Here is a 13,783-nt window from a genome sequence, read left to right on the forward strand (position 1 = left end):
AAAGTAAATAATTTTCAGATATTTTTGTATTCATTGCATTTAAAAAAAAAAAATAGAAAAAAAAATCTGCCATCTGGTGGAACCAGGCCTCTGCCCCAGCCCCGTGTAAATCTGCATGTGTATGCCATACAAGGGTTTGCACATACACACTAATTTTCAAAGCCGGCTTACATGATAAGTCCACTTTCAAAATAATGGCTCACGAATCTGAGCCCTATGCTATAAAATTGGGTTCTCTGTATGATAATTGTTTTGGCCTTACTTTTTCAACCACCTCTTATGAAAAGCATATTGGTCTTTTTCCTCTTACTTTTATTTACTTCTCTGATATCAAATGTGTTATTACAATAACTCCTTTTAGTTTAACCCACTGTTCTTCTACGTCACCTAGACCTTCTCACCCTGCAAGCACTTCTTTATTTCCCCATCTTATGAAAATCCAGGACTTTGAATTTTGATATGTATAGGATATGTAGCATTAGAGAAAAAGTCATACAAAGGCCAAACAGCTATTCTGTTAAATTCAATAGTAAGTGTATTTCTACAAAAAATTTGAATGATTAACTTAAAAAACCCGAATGTACCTAGTTAACCATATTCATAGTGACAAAACACAGATACATAATTAAGACAATATGTTGTTTCAGACACTTTTAATCTTGTATACATTTCCAATGGTAATTGTACAGTACACTTTGCATGATTTTCTTAAACACTGGTTTCATGTGTGCTGTTTCATTGTCTACTGCCATTCAATAGCAGGTTTTCTTATGCAATTTTTTTTTTTTTAAATCTTAACAGAAGGGATTTCGATACTTGTATGTCTTGCTGAATAAACAACGCCTGTGGAGTAGAATTATAGCTTTCTAATGCATCTGTTGCTAGTAATTATTTTAAATAGTATCATGACTACCAAAAAAATTATACATTTCTTCAGTATGATTTCACCTCATGGTAGCTGCCAAGACATGGAATGATGTTGAAATGACAAGTCATCTCTCAATCAGTAAAATACGGTATTTGGTAGCAACTAACTTTTAAAATTCAATTTATATTATTTTATTTCTTCTGTAACAGGAAACGTAGAAGAAAATTTATTTTGACAAAAAGTCCTCTCCTCCTTGGCAATGAGCTTTCCACCTTAATTCTATAAGACTTACTTAGAAGAATAAATTCCATTATCCTAATTTATTGCTGTAATGATAGTGTAATAAAAATAACTAAAGTGCTTGTAAATGAAATCAGACATGCTATCTTCCAATATTGTCAGGATCATTCTTTTGTGTCTCTTATCAAATCAAAGTATAACACAATATCATTAAAGTATTATTAAAACACATTCCTTTATGATGAAACATCCCACCATCTTCAGGCACCTCCATGATGACCCTGATCTCTCGCAGTTAGATGACTAGAAGGCTCATGATTAGACCTGAATGCAAGCTTATTTAATAGTGCCAAGTTCTCTCCAGTGAGTAATCAGTTTTATTGCATCCTGAATGTTTGCCAAAAACAGCAAACCAACAGGCAAATAATAACACAACAAAATATGCTACAGTTCATTGTATAAAATATTGGTTCTGTTGGTACTAGTATTGATAATATTAAACTAAGAGCTTGTAACTAGACAAATGACTTACAGTATCATCCTACACCATTCTTGCAATGGCATATTTATATTGATTATTATGCTAAAATATATGTAGGGATCCTGTCAGTTCCCTACTAGAGTATAGTTAGGAAACACCATTAGAGGGTGGAGAGAAAGAATAGTAACCTTGTGGGTTTACAGCTCCCTATGTGGAACTAGTAATTGATGTGACCCTCTGGTTTATAGAGCCTGACCACCATTTTACCTTGTGGATTCCCTATTTTCTTTTGTGGGGGCAGCAGGCCTTGCTGTCTTCTGATTTTAAATATTAAGTTAGGTGTCTGCATGGAACATTTTATTTGGATAGGAGTTTCTTTCCATCCTCCCAATCCCTTTTATATTTGTAGATTGATTTATTTAAGTTTGGAGCACTCAAGACTCAGTTAAACTAATTGAATTTCTGATCTACCATCAAATGGGAGAGATTCCCTTCATGTAAGAGGGACCTGAGATCATCAATATCCAAGGAGAAGGATGACTTACAGCCATCCTGGGGAGAAGTAGAGAGGAGAGAAAAGGAGTTGAATGGACCCACAGTAGTAGAGGCCATAACACCTACTGGAGATTTGGCGAAGAGGAGCAAAAGGTATCACACTGATACTAAAATGGACTTGAGGAGAAGGGACTTGCTCCTTATTCTCCTCCCAGGACCTGAATGGCATAAGAGGAGACAATGTGGAGGAGGTAGGAGATACATGACTGTGTAATATAATTCCATCTTTGATATTTTGCCTACAATGGGAGGGAAGCCATCAACTTGCCCTGTTTCCATGGGAAGGAAGAAATCATTAAATTAAAGAATTAAATTAATTGGCTTTATCATCTTGAACTTATACAAGACTTCATAAGTCTTGCACAAGTCACAAATTTATTTGGAAGCACTTGTACCATTTAAAAGTGAACTAATCAGCTGTAAAGAACTTTTTCATCAATTACAACTTATCAGTAAAGCGTATTGTTGGAAACCATCCTATGATTTCAGTATGTTTCCTTGTTTGGTGACTTCAGTGCTCATATATGCTGCTATCTATGCAGTATGCAAGAACTTTAAATTGAGAATTACATGAATGCAACGCGAAGGGCCTTGAAAAATCTTTCCCCCCATGCAGGAAACCCTGGGAAGACAATATTATAAACAGTTGGTACCAATATTATAAACAGGGTCAGCCTTAGGGTAAGGTGAGTTGTGCTGTCGCCCGGGGTGCCATGAGATGAAGGGCGCCTCAGTCACTGCCAGCACTCATTGTGCTGATCAGCTGGTGGCTGAGATAGCAGTGGTGATCATAGGCTCCCAGTATAAGACGAGAGTTGAGGAGGTTAAGGCTTGGCAAAAGCCCGGTGAACTGGGTCTGCGTCTGCCTCCATGTCTCCCTTGCCATGTATGCAGCTGGTAGGAGGAATGGCACCTGATAGCACATTGATTTCCTCTTCTGCTCTGGGTCAGTCTTTCTGTATGAGCTGAAAGATTACGGGACCTCACAGCTCAAACCACAAAACTGGCCCCATGTGGCAGAGAAAGCTGATGCATTATATGCCACTCCTGCCTGCTGCAGAAGGCCCAAAGAATAGCTGGAAGGGGTGGGGAGATTAAAAATACTTGGAATCCGGGGCACAGAGCAGGACACCTACATCATTTGGAGAGGTGGAAGCAGAGAGAGGGAGGCTAATATAAGATGGTGGTAGGGGAGAGAGACATAAAGAGAGTAAATAGGGTAGGAGGGGGCAGGGAGAATGAGAGAGAACTCAAGATGTGGGTTTGAAGAGAGAGAGAGAGGATCCAGGTGAAAGAGATAAGACCTAGGATGAGGAGGGAGGGAAAAGGAAAAAAAGAAGAAGACTGGGACTGGTGGAACAGACAGTAAGAAAGAGAACTTTTGGGTGGATTGAAGGCAGAGTATACAGGGAATCAGGATGGGGCAGACCAAATCTGAATAAAAACAGGATAAAGGAGAGAGAGAGCTGGAGGGAGCTGGAGAGAGCATTAGGGATGGGAGGATCTAAGACGGCAGAAGAAAGGGACTTGAACCAAGAAAGAGGGTGATTGACAGGGAAGGAGTTTGAGTTAGTGAGAAGATGAGAGACAGAAGAAAGTAGATGAGGCTAGAGAAAGGGTGCATAAGAACATAAGAAATTGCCATTTTGGGTCAGACCAAGGGTCCATCAAGCCCAGCATCCTGTTTCCAACAGAGGCCAAACCAGGCCACAAGAACCTGGCAATTACCCAAACACCAAGAAGATCCCATGCTACTGATGCAATTAATAGCAGTGGCTATTCCCTAAGTAAACTTGATTAATAGCCGTTAATGGACTTCTCCTCCAAGAACTTATCCAAACCTTTTTTGAACCCAGCTACACTAACTGCACTAATACCGAGGTTGGAAATGGGATCTAGGAAGTGGGTGAAAGAGAGGGGAAAATAAGAGACTGAGTAAGGAGAGAGAATGAGGAGAATGGGGAGGAGATGAGGAAGAGAGGTGGGAAAAAGGGCAAGGAAGGGAATAAGAGTGGAAGATAGAATTCTGGTAGGTAGGTGAGAGATGAAAATAGGGAGATTGTGAGGACTGGGAAGGACAGTGGGGTAAGAAAGGTAGGATGCAGAATTAGCAAGAAGAGAGAGATAAGGAGTTGACCATAGGAAAGCTTGAAAGGGGATGTGGGAGAGCCAGCATGCAGATGGTGGGGGTTTGGGAGTCAGAAAGCAGCAGTCGTGGAAAGGACAATGAAGGCAGATATCTGGAGATCAGTGAGGAGGAGATAGAGGGCTAATAGAAGGTAGGGGAAAAGCTAGGGCAGCAAGAACTGGGTAGGGGACAAGGATGGGGTGAAATCTAGCAATGAGGGAAAGGAGGCAAATGAAAATGAAAAGATCAATGTCACAGACAGATATAGGGGAAGAAGTGATGCAAACAGGACAGAGAAGAAACAGAAAATGGAACGGAATACGTAGACTTGGAAAGGAAAAATGGAGAACAGGAAGGCAAGGAAAAAAAATAAAAAATAAAAAAAACGACAAGGATCGACATGATTACAAAAAAATAAAATGCCCAAACAAAAAAAAAGCAGAAAATATTTTAAGTTTAGTGATTGGACTATGTCAATTTTGGGAAATATGCATCTCTGCTGTCTTTGTATTTTGCACAGTACAGGAGGAAATGCATTTCTCTCTCTTTCTCCAGTGTTGCACTGCTTTCTGAGGTTTCTGTGTCTATATTTTTCTATTTCTAATTTGTGATCCCTTAGTCTACATATGGTGAGGGTTTGTCCATGTTCTGCATGTTTGACAGAGGTGAGGTACTTTATTAATCCAGGGATAGACAACCCTGGTCCTTGAGAGCCACAAGTAGGTCAGGTCTTCAGGATATCCACAATGAATACTCATGAGATATATTTGCATACAGTGGAGGCAATGCATGCAGATATACCTCATACATATTAATTGTGATTATTCTGAAAACCAGATCCATTTAACACACTCGAGGACCGGAAATGCCTATCCCTGTACTAGTCTTTAGATTCCGTAGCAGTCTGACTTATTCTCTTTTCCCAGTCAGAAATATATTGGTATTTTAGGGTCCACTGCAATATTTGGAGGCTGCTTTTCATAGGTAGGCTTTTTGCTGTTTGAGTCCTGAGAATTAGTCCGGTTTTAATATGGCAAGTTTGGTCTATAGCTTTGGAATATGTTTTGTTTTTTTTTTTACTTAAGCTTTGTATTATTTCCAAACTGCCTGCTAGTGGAAAATCTGTGTTGCATTTACTGAGAGGACTCCAGAGTTTGTATATTAAATACATTGAGTGCATGGAGGTAGGGAGAAGAGGTGGAGACAGGAGAAGAAAGTACTTAGAGGGAGGGAGGGAAAGTGGGGACTGAATTGCCTGGAAGGAGGCTAGGTGGAGAATGGAGGGAGATAAGAGGGAGATAGAGTGCTTGGAGGGGAAGGAGGAGGAAGAGGAAACGAGAAATTTATATCTGGATGAGCAGAATGTCTTGGAGAGAGAGAGAAAGAATGCCAGAAGTGTTAAACTGACTGAATAAAGGGGATATAATGGATGGAAGAAGGGGGGAGAATGCCTGGAGGAAGGCAGAGAAAAGAGAAAACGGATGTTGGAAGACAAAAAGCAGAGAATGCCTGCAGGGTGGAGGAGGAGAGGAAGAGAATGACTGGAGGGAGGGAGGGAGATGGAGAAGAGGGCACCAAGGCACTATTTAACCTAGAGACGGCCCTGGAACAACCATCACTATGGTAAAGAAGCTCAACTCATTATCAGTTCTCCAAAATGGTCTCATTTTTGGGGAAAAAAGTAAACTTAGAAAATGCTCAGTTTTATCCTCTCTTTATCATATCCATGACCGCAGATCAGATGTCAGTTTAAACACATTCACTTGGTGATTAGGGGCATGAAGAAGGAAAGAGAACAGAAGATCAAAGACTAAAGCCCACTGGTCATTTACATGGATCACAGTTAATCTATGTGGCACCAGATGTTTCCTAAAATGAGACTTAAAAAAAAAAATCCTCTCTGCTGTTCGGCTCCATTCTTATAAGAAAAGTTGTCCTCTCACCTGCTTCACACTTGAATTTTTGCAACAAAAAAAAGTGGTATTCATGGCTTAATATCTTGGCCAGAGATACAAAATAGATGTTGTGAATGAAGTCAGCATATTTAAATGACCTTTAAGGCTCTTTAGTTGAATTTTTCTATTTATGAAGGGGGAGGGGATGCGCTAATGAGCTTATTTCCTGATGGACATGAGGTGGAAGAGCTTCTGCAGGTATTCACTTTTTAGAAGACTGTTCCTGCCCTCTGTTTGAAGGAGAAGATGCAGAAATGTGATTCATGTTCTCTTGAAAGAGTCTTGAAGAAGTCTGCAACAACATCTGGGAAGACAGAAGCAGCTTTTGCCACTGCTCAGGAGTGAAAAGATCCAGGCCGGAAACCTCTAAGATGGCTACTAGCAAGGATCCAGAGATCTCGCCCAACCATTCCATTAAAGCTACAAGGAACTGCTGCAAGAAGGCCAAGAAGATACAAAACAAATGAAAACTGAAGTTGCTTATTTAACTGCACCGCTCGGTTCCTTTCAACATGCTCTGGAATGTTTCTATTACTAACACACTTCAAGCGACGCAGCTCAGTGGGCCCATGAAAATAAGAAACGCATTTATCAAAAGGAAAGATTTCAGTTACCCTGCTCCATTTAATTGAAACATCATTTATACCTGCATGATCCCCCACCACTTTCCCCTTTGAAGTTTGATTCTGACCAGAAAAAAAAAAGTGATAAAAAAAGAAACCTGCACTTCAGCTGTATCGGACTCGGATGATATATGGCATTGAAAAACAATTTGGTTTTAACCATTCAGAGGGCCATTTCCAGAAGTAGACCAGTGCTTTACACGCAGAAATGGGCTTTTGCAAAATCGCCTGCTCAAAAACAAGGATAAATGTAGGTGGATAGGGCCTATAGGCGGGCACTTTTACTTGCAGTGCGCAGAGACATTCCCATGGGTGAGACTGGGGAAGAGTATGCACTTCATTTTCCAGTTTCAGAAGTATGCATGTGTTCTCCCCTGATAAAGCCATGTGCCCTCATTAGCAGGTGTAAGTGTGTGCAGCAGGTTTTGGTGGGATCATTTTCAAAGGGGAAAAGCACATGCGTACATTCCCTCCGAAAACAGGTGTGAAAGTCCACCAGTAAATGATTTTACCTCTCTGCGGGCTAGCCTTGCTAGGGTGCTGGGAGGACTGCAAGTCAATTTCCTAAGAGAAATTTGCTGTTTAAAGTATACATGGCACCAACGTGCAAGCTGTTAACGGGGCTTTATGATAGCTATGGCTATAGATTGTAGGCAGATGATATACAGTTCTTTATTCCATTACTACAATCTTGGTCTGCTACTTTTGACATGGTGTCAATTTGTCTATCTGCAGAGAAGTAGTGGATGTCACATAACAAATGGGCTCTAAATTTGAAGAAGACTGAAATCATTGCATCGCAGAGGTGTAATATTGTACCGGTTTCCCCCCACCCATCTCATTTTGAGAATCTGAAGCTACCAATAGTAACGCCAAAAGCTCAGAGGTCGTCCCAGATGTGAATCTTAGTAGGAGTGATGAAATCAAAGCTATTTTAAAAGTAGACTTTATCAAGCTCCATCTGCCGTACAGATTAAAACCATTGCTGGGTTCAGAGTTTTGTGCTGTGGTGCGAGTTCTGGTGCTTCTAAGTTTAGATTACTGTAATTCTATCTAGATTAGTTTGCCAACAGTTCTACAGTATGGTTGCTTCAAATTCTACAATGTGACAGATTTCAAGGCAGGGTTTAAGGACACATATTACCCCTGTCCTGCAAGAATTGCTCTGGTTGCCAACAGAATGGCATATAAAGTATAAGATTGCTCTGTTAGGCCACAAAATCTTGAATGAGAGCTAATTTTCATGGATGAACTCGATGCTGCAAATATATAATCCTACACATGCTTAGATGTTCACAGAAAGGCCTGCTGAATGTCCCCTCCATCCATCACATGTCTGGTTGAGACTCGTGAAAGAGCGTTTTCAGTGGCCGGACCAATTCTGTGGAATTTCTTACCAGAATCCCTGCTTCTAACTAAAATATTCAGAAAGTTGCCCAAGATATTTATTTCAGCAGGTATCTGCTTAGGTTTGTGAGTTGGGGTGTGTATTTTCTGTTTGTTATAGAAAGTTATGTTATGGCATATATAAGGTTGTGATGTGTATTGTGTACTTTGTTTATGAACATTTTTATATTGTTTGCTGCCTAGAGCTGTGGATGTAGGTGGCATATCAATTTGTCACATAAATAAAGAGTTTCCCTTTGAAAAGCCAGGGACTAATTTTCATCCTCCCCATAGGTACAAAGTATACAAGTTAGACTCCTTTCCAGCTCCAGCTGTCATAGAAAATCAACTTCTAGGCCAGTTCAAGCACTACAGGAAGCCAAAAAATTGTCCTCTAAAAGGGTAACAGCCCACATAGATGTAAAGTCATTTAACTGCCTGAAACCCTCCTTCACAAAAGATGGAGGTTTGAGTATGCTACCATCTAAGTGAACTGCAGCAGAGAAATAAAAATGACAATGTGACTATATAACTTGAGACACCAGCCCAGGAAATTGAAAATATTGCTAGACCCCTTACTGTGAAAGTACTTAAATGACCATTGAATATGTGAGTCAGAGATTCAGGTAGGAGATTTGCATGTCACAGTCCCATGAACTACTGCTGATAATTTTGCAGGAAATATCACTAAATATCAAAGGATTCAAACACCTAAATTTCAGAACTATGACTGGGAAAGGGATTTATGAGAGAAGTGTACTGGGGAACAGTACTAGGAAGCAAACAGATTCTCACCCTGACTAACAAGTGTATTCAGACACTGGGTAGGTTGGAGAAACATGCACATGGTCTCTTTCCATAGTCCTGCCTGGGTCTTGGCCCTTTTGGCTGAGAGAAGGTGACTTATCCAGGCAGGGTGTCAAATGACTGGCAGCACTAAAATCATTAACAACTGAAACTACAGAGAGCCTGAGTCACTAAATGCTAAACAGCCATGAGCCTAGTGGAGTTATAACACCCAAGCCAGGGAAAACCCTCCTAACAAGGGAGGGGAAAAGAAGGACAACAGCAGATCTGGAGATCAAGCGGTCCCCAAAAGCAAGGGTAACCCAGTGGCAGATCCAGAGGTAAAGCAGAGTTGGGTCTCCAAGGAGGGTGTGGACCCCAGTGTTGGCAAAGTGGAAGGAGATGGTTTAGATACAACAGAACCCCCCTCTCCCAGGCCAACAGTGCCTACCAGCCCAGTTGCATCTTTTCACATGGGTAAGACTTGGGAAAAAGGAGGAGGATAATAATAATACTTGAGTAAGTGGGAACACAAGAGGTCCCTTCTCTTCTATATGGTGGTACACTATGGGTCCAACAACCCCAAATTGCCAAACATTAAAATGTTCTTGCTATCTTCTAGAAATGTATATAGTTGTGTAGACAACTACTAACCATCCCCTATTTCATTTGATTGCCCTTCTCTGTACTTTTTCTAATTCTGCTGAATCTTTTTTGAGCTGTGGTAACCTGAACTGCACACAATACGCAAGATGAGGACACACAATATGATGATATTCTCTTTTTTATTTTGCATTCCTTTTCTATTAATCCCTAGCATTCTTTTGTTTTCTTGGTTGCGGTTGAACACTGAGCAGATGATTTCAATGTATTACCAATGATGACACCTAAATCCTTTCCTGAATGGTGAACCTAATGTGGAACCTTGCATTGTGCAGCTGTATTTTGGGTTACTCTTCCCTAAGTACAGCACTTTACTCTTGCCCACATTAAATTTCATTTGCATGCCCTGTCTCCCAGTTTTGCAAGTCCTCTTGCACTTTATCACAATCCTCTTGTAAATTAACAATTTTGAATAATTTTGTATCATTGGCAAACTTGACCACCCCACTCGTTGCTCCCATTTCCAGGTCATTAATAAATATATTTTAAAGCACTGGTCCTAGAACAGATCTTGGGGCACTCCCCTAATCCCTTTTCTCCATTGGGAAAATTTTCCCTTTAACCCCACTCTCTGTTTTCAGTCTTAACAGTTTGCAATCCACAATAGGACACTGCCCCCATCCCATAATTTTTTAATTTCCTAAGAAGTCTCTCATGAGGGACTTTGTCAAAATGCTTTCTGGAAATCTAGAATCACTAAATCAACTGTCAACCTTTATCCTCATGTTTATATATGCCCTCAAAAAAAGTAGCAGATTGGTGAGTCAAGACTTCCCTTGGCTAAATAGAATGATACTCCTCTGTAACAACAAAATCACAACATAACGAAAAGTACACTGTAAGTGGCAACATTGGATCAAAGTAAAAGGCATATTATGAGTGGCACAGAACCTTAATTTAGGGCCTAGACTGCAATATTTATTATAAGATGGCCATAAATCTGCTTTTAGGGGCTGCTCACTCAGAGGCTGATATTCAAAAGATCTAGATGTTTCCTTGTGGTGAGAGCTGGTGGTCTTTTAATTTACTCCTTGTTTTTTTTTTCCTTTTTCCCTTCCTACCCCTTCTCTTTTCTTCTTGTGGGCTGGCCTCCCCTAGTTGTTTAATGTAATTTTCCTGAATATTAATTTCTTTAGAATGTGTTGTTGTAACTTGGGGAGTCTTCTTGATTTGCTTATTGTAAATCTGTTTTTGAAATAATAAACAAAAATATACAAAAAGAAATCTTGGTGCCTAACTTAAGAGTTAGGTGCCTACATCTTCCGAAATAAAAAACAATCACCCTTGCTGAGTGCCTAAATAAAGGCCCCTGTTTTTATTGGGTGCCTATGTAGTGGGTTCCCCAGTTGGCTGGAACAGGGGGGCTACATAAAGCCGGGGTCATCTGGTGACGTGGTGAATATATAACCTCCTGGGCCATAGGTGCTGTTGTGGGGATATCTTGCTTCTCTCTACTCACTCCACGTGCTAGTAGCTTTGGCAATGGTCAGAGGTTATGCTCATCTGGCAATTAGGTTCACCAGGGGACTCCAAGTACAAAAAGAACTATGGGCTCCAAGGAGTTTACTTGCAGTTAAAAATCAAAGTCCCAATCAGTATGGTAAAATCAAAAGAAAGCATCAGAAAAGTCACAATCATTAAAAAAAAAAAATGTCTCCCTGGTATATCCCTTGGGTGTTCTTTTCCCACCTGAACCAGTGTCCATTCAAATAGTCCTTCCCTGTGAAGCTCCCGCATAAAATAAGGATTGGAGAGGGGAAAATCCTCTTGTCCAAAAATAGATCTCAAAACAGTTTAATTCCAAAACTCTCAGTCCAAAACTTAAATATTTCTCAGAAAATCTCCAAAAGATCAGAATTTTCACCCTCTGCTGTTGCTGGTAGCAAAGGCAAAAGACATAGCACCCAGCCCTTTGAGATATCGGGGGGTTTGCCCTTGTCTCAGGAACTTAGTTCACAAAATCCCAACTTCCAAAATCTTCAAAATCCAATCCTCTCCAAATATCTCTTCTCCTGAGTCCCAGGAATGAGCTCAAGTTCTACTTCTCTCTTCCAATTCGCCCACCCTTTTCAATAGTCACCTTCCCTCTGAATCTGAGCATGCTCATGGGTACATTATACATCCCTGAGCCACAATCCACAAAAAAGGTGGAGCTAAAGCATGTGGCAGATTTAAAAAAAAAAAAAAATGAAAAAACCCAATCCCGCTGTCTATACTAGAAAAATCCAGGAGAATCTTACTGACAGGCAAGGCCGGCTCATGCCTAAATGTAGGCACTTTAAAAGTAGGTGGTGCAAGGGGTAGACCCATGACCTGTGAATGATGTTAAGAGCTTAGGCTTGATTTCCAGCATAATTTAAGTGAAACACCAGGGTCTTCAATTTAAGAATTTCAGTTTTAGCCCTCAAAGTTTAAAATAAGAGTCTATATTCAGCCCAAATCTTAGGCCCCTAAAATCTGCTGAAAATAGACATCTAACTTAGGCCTGGATTTTCTAAGCTCGCACTGGTTTGTGAATCATGCGGGGGTAGGGGGGGCGTGAAGCAAGGGGCGGGCCTGCGAAAGCTGGCAGCGATCGCACCACCGCGGTGTCATCACTGCCAAGCTTTCGCTCTCAGCGAAGTTTCCGCCACGTCTGCCCTGGTGCTGCCCTGACTCCTCCTCTTCCGTTGCCGACGCTGCCCCGAACTCCGCACCTATCTAGCTATCGCACACGAAAAGGGACAGAAAATGCCCCCCCCCCCCCCCTTAGGTAGCTAACTTAGAAACCTAAACTGAGGCATTCAAAGGTCCATATTGAAAGATTTATGTGGGTAAAAAAGGAAGTTTACCCTCAAATCTGGCCCTTTAAAAATATACCCCTATGTCCAGACAACTGTCCACACACATTTTTTGTGTGGACAAAATTACCCAAACAGGGAGCAGAGCTGGAGGCATTGTGAGGGGAGACTAACATATTTAACCAGGCAGATAGTACCATGTGGATCACAAATAACAATCCTAAAATTATCCAGAAAAAATATACCTGGACGTTCAGCAGAAAGCTTATCTGATTAAGTTCTGATGAATATCTGGATAACCCCATCACCAGTTTATTGAATATGGACCTCTGAGCAATCTTTGAATATCAGTCTCTAAGGCTTTTTTTTCACATTCTGTGTCCATGGGAAGAGACCTTGATAAATCATGCTGCTAGATTTACATTGCTCAGTGCTGTGGATAGAAACCTGCCAAGTGTATCATTTTAAGCCATTATATTTTTTAAAACTTTCTTCATGATCCTGCGTCAGTGGAATAAATGTCATTGAGAAGGTTTCTTTCAATAAGGAGATGGGGGAGTGGATCATAAGAAAAGAATTGTTTGAGTTAAGAGAAATGTGCTGTAAATCTTTCCATATCAACGACATTTCCAGCTGTGGAATCTGACTGAGAAAAAGTGCAGCCAAAAAAAGTTTGTAAAACCCAACAGGCAGAAAGATTACTTCTACTGAAGTCTCCTTAGAGGGAAAAATACCCAGAAATATGTATTTTAAGCAGTTCTACAGAAGCCCAATGCCCTGCAGTAGAAAGATCTGTCTTACAGAAAGCATCTTTTATAGTAAAATGTCAGAAACTAAGGCTAACAGTCATAGTGAACTTTTTATTATGAAGACAATTTTGAAAGGAATTTCCATGGGTAAAAACCCTCTTTGAAAATTGCCTTCCTCCCTCTGAGAGAAAGAATGTGTGCTCTCCCCAGCATTCTTTCCCCCATGGGGAAAAGGGACAGTATTGGAAGTAAATGGGGCAAGCCCACTGAATCACGAGTCTCCCTTTGAAAAGCAGCTTGCAGGCCCTGAAAATTCTTCTGCCAATACTTTAATCTTTACTTTTCGAATGTCATAACGGAAACTTTTTTTTCAGCGACATTGATAGGGTCTGTAGTACTATAACAGTGTAATGAGGTGGATAACTTACACAGTCAGAAACAGCCCAGAGATGAGAAGGTAACCTGCCAGAGACAGTGCCATGTTAAGATGGAAGGGATAGAGAACAGTAGGCTGCTGGGAGTTGTAGTTCCAAGAAGACTTACCTGAAGCCAATCAGATGGACTTGATC

At 40.7% G+C, this 13,783-nt stretch overlaps 1 protein-coding gene across 1 annotated transcript in view; it reads right to left on the reverse strand.

Moving 5' to 3' along the window:
- The window catches only part of COL5A2 (collagen type V alpha 2 chain), a 333,570-nt gene that overhangs the window by 310,953 nt on the left and 8,834 nt on the right, over nucleotides 1-13,783 (reverse strand). The gene's annotated exons all lie outside the window — the stretch shown is intronic.

Source organism: Rhinatrema bivittatum, chromosome 6, assembly GCF_901001135.1.
Source record: "Rhinatrema bivittatum chromosome 6, aRhiBiv1.1, whole genome shotgun sequence".
Classification (NCBI taxonomy): domain Eukaryota; kingdom Metazoa; phylum Chordata; class Amphibia; order Gymnophiona; family Rhinatrematidae; genus Rhinatrema; species Rhinatrema bivittatum.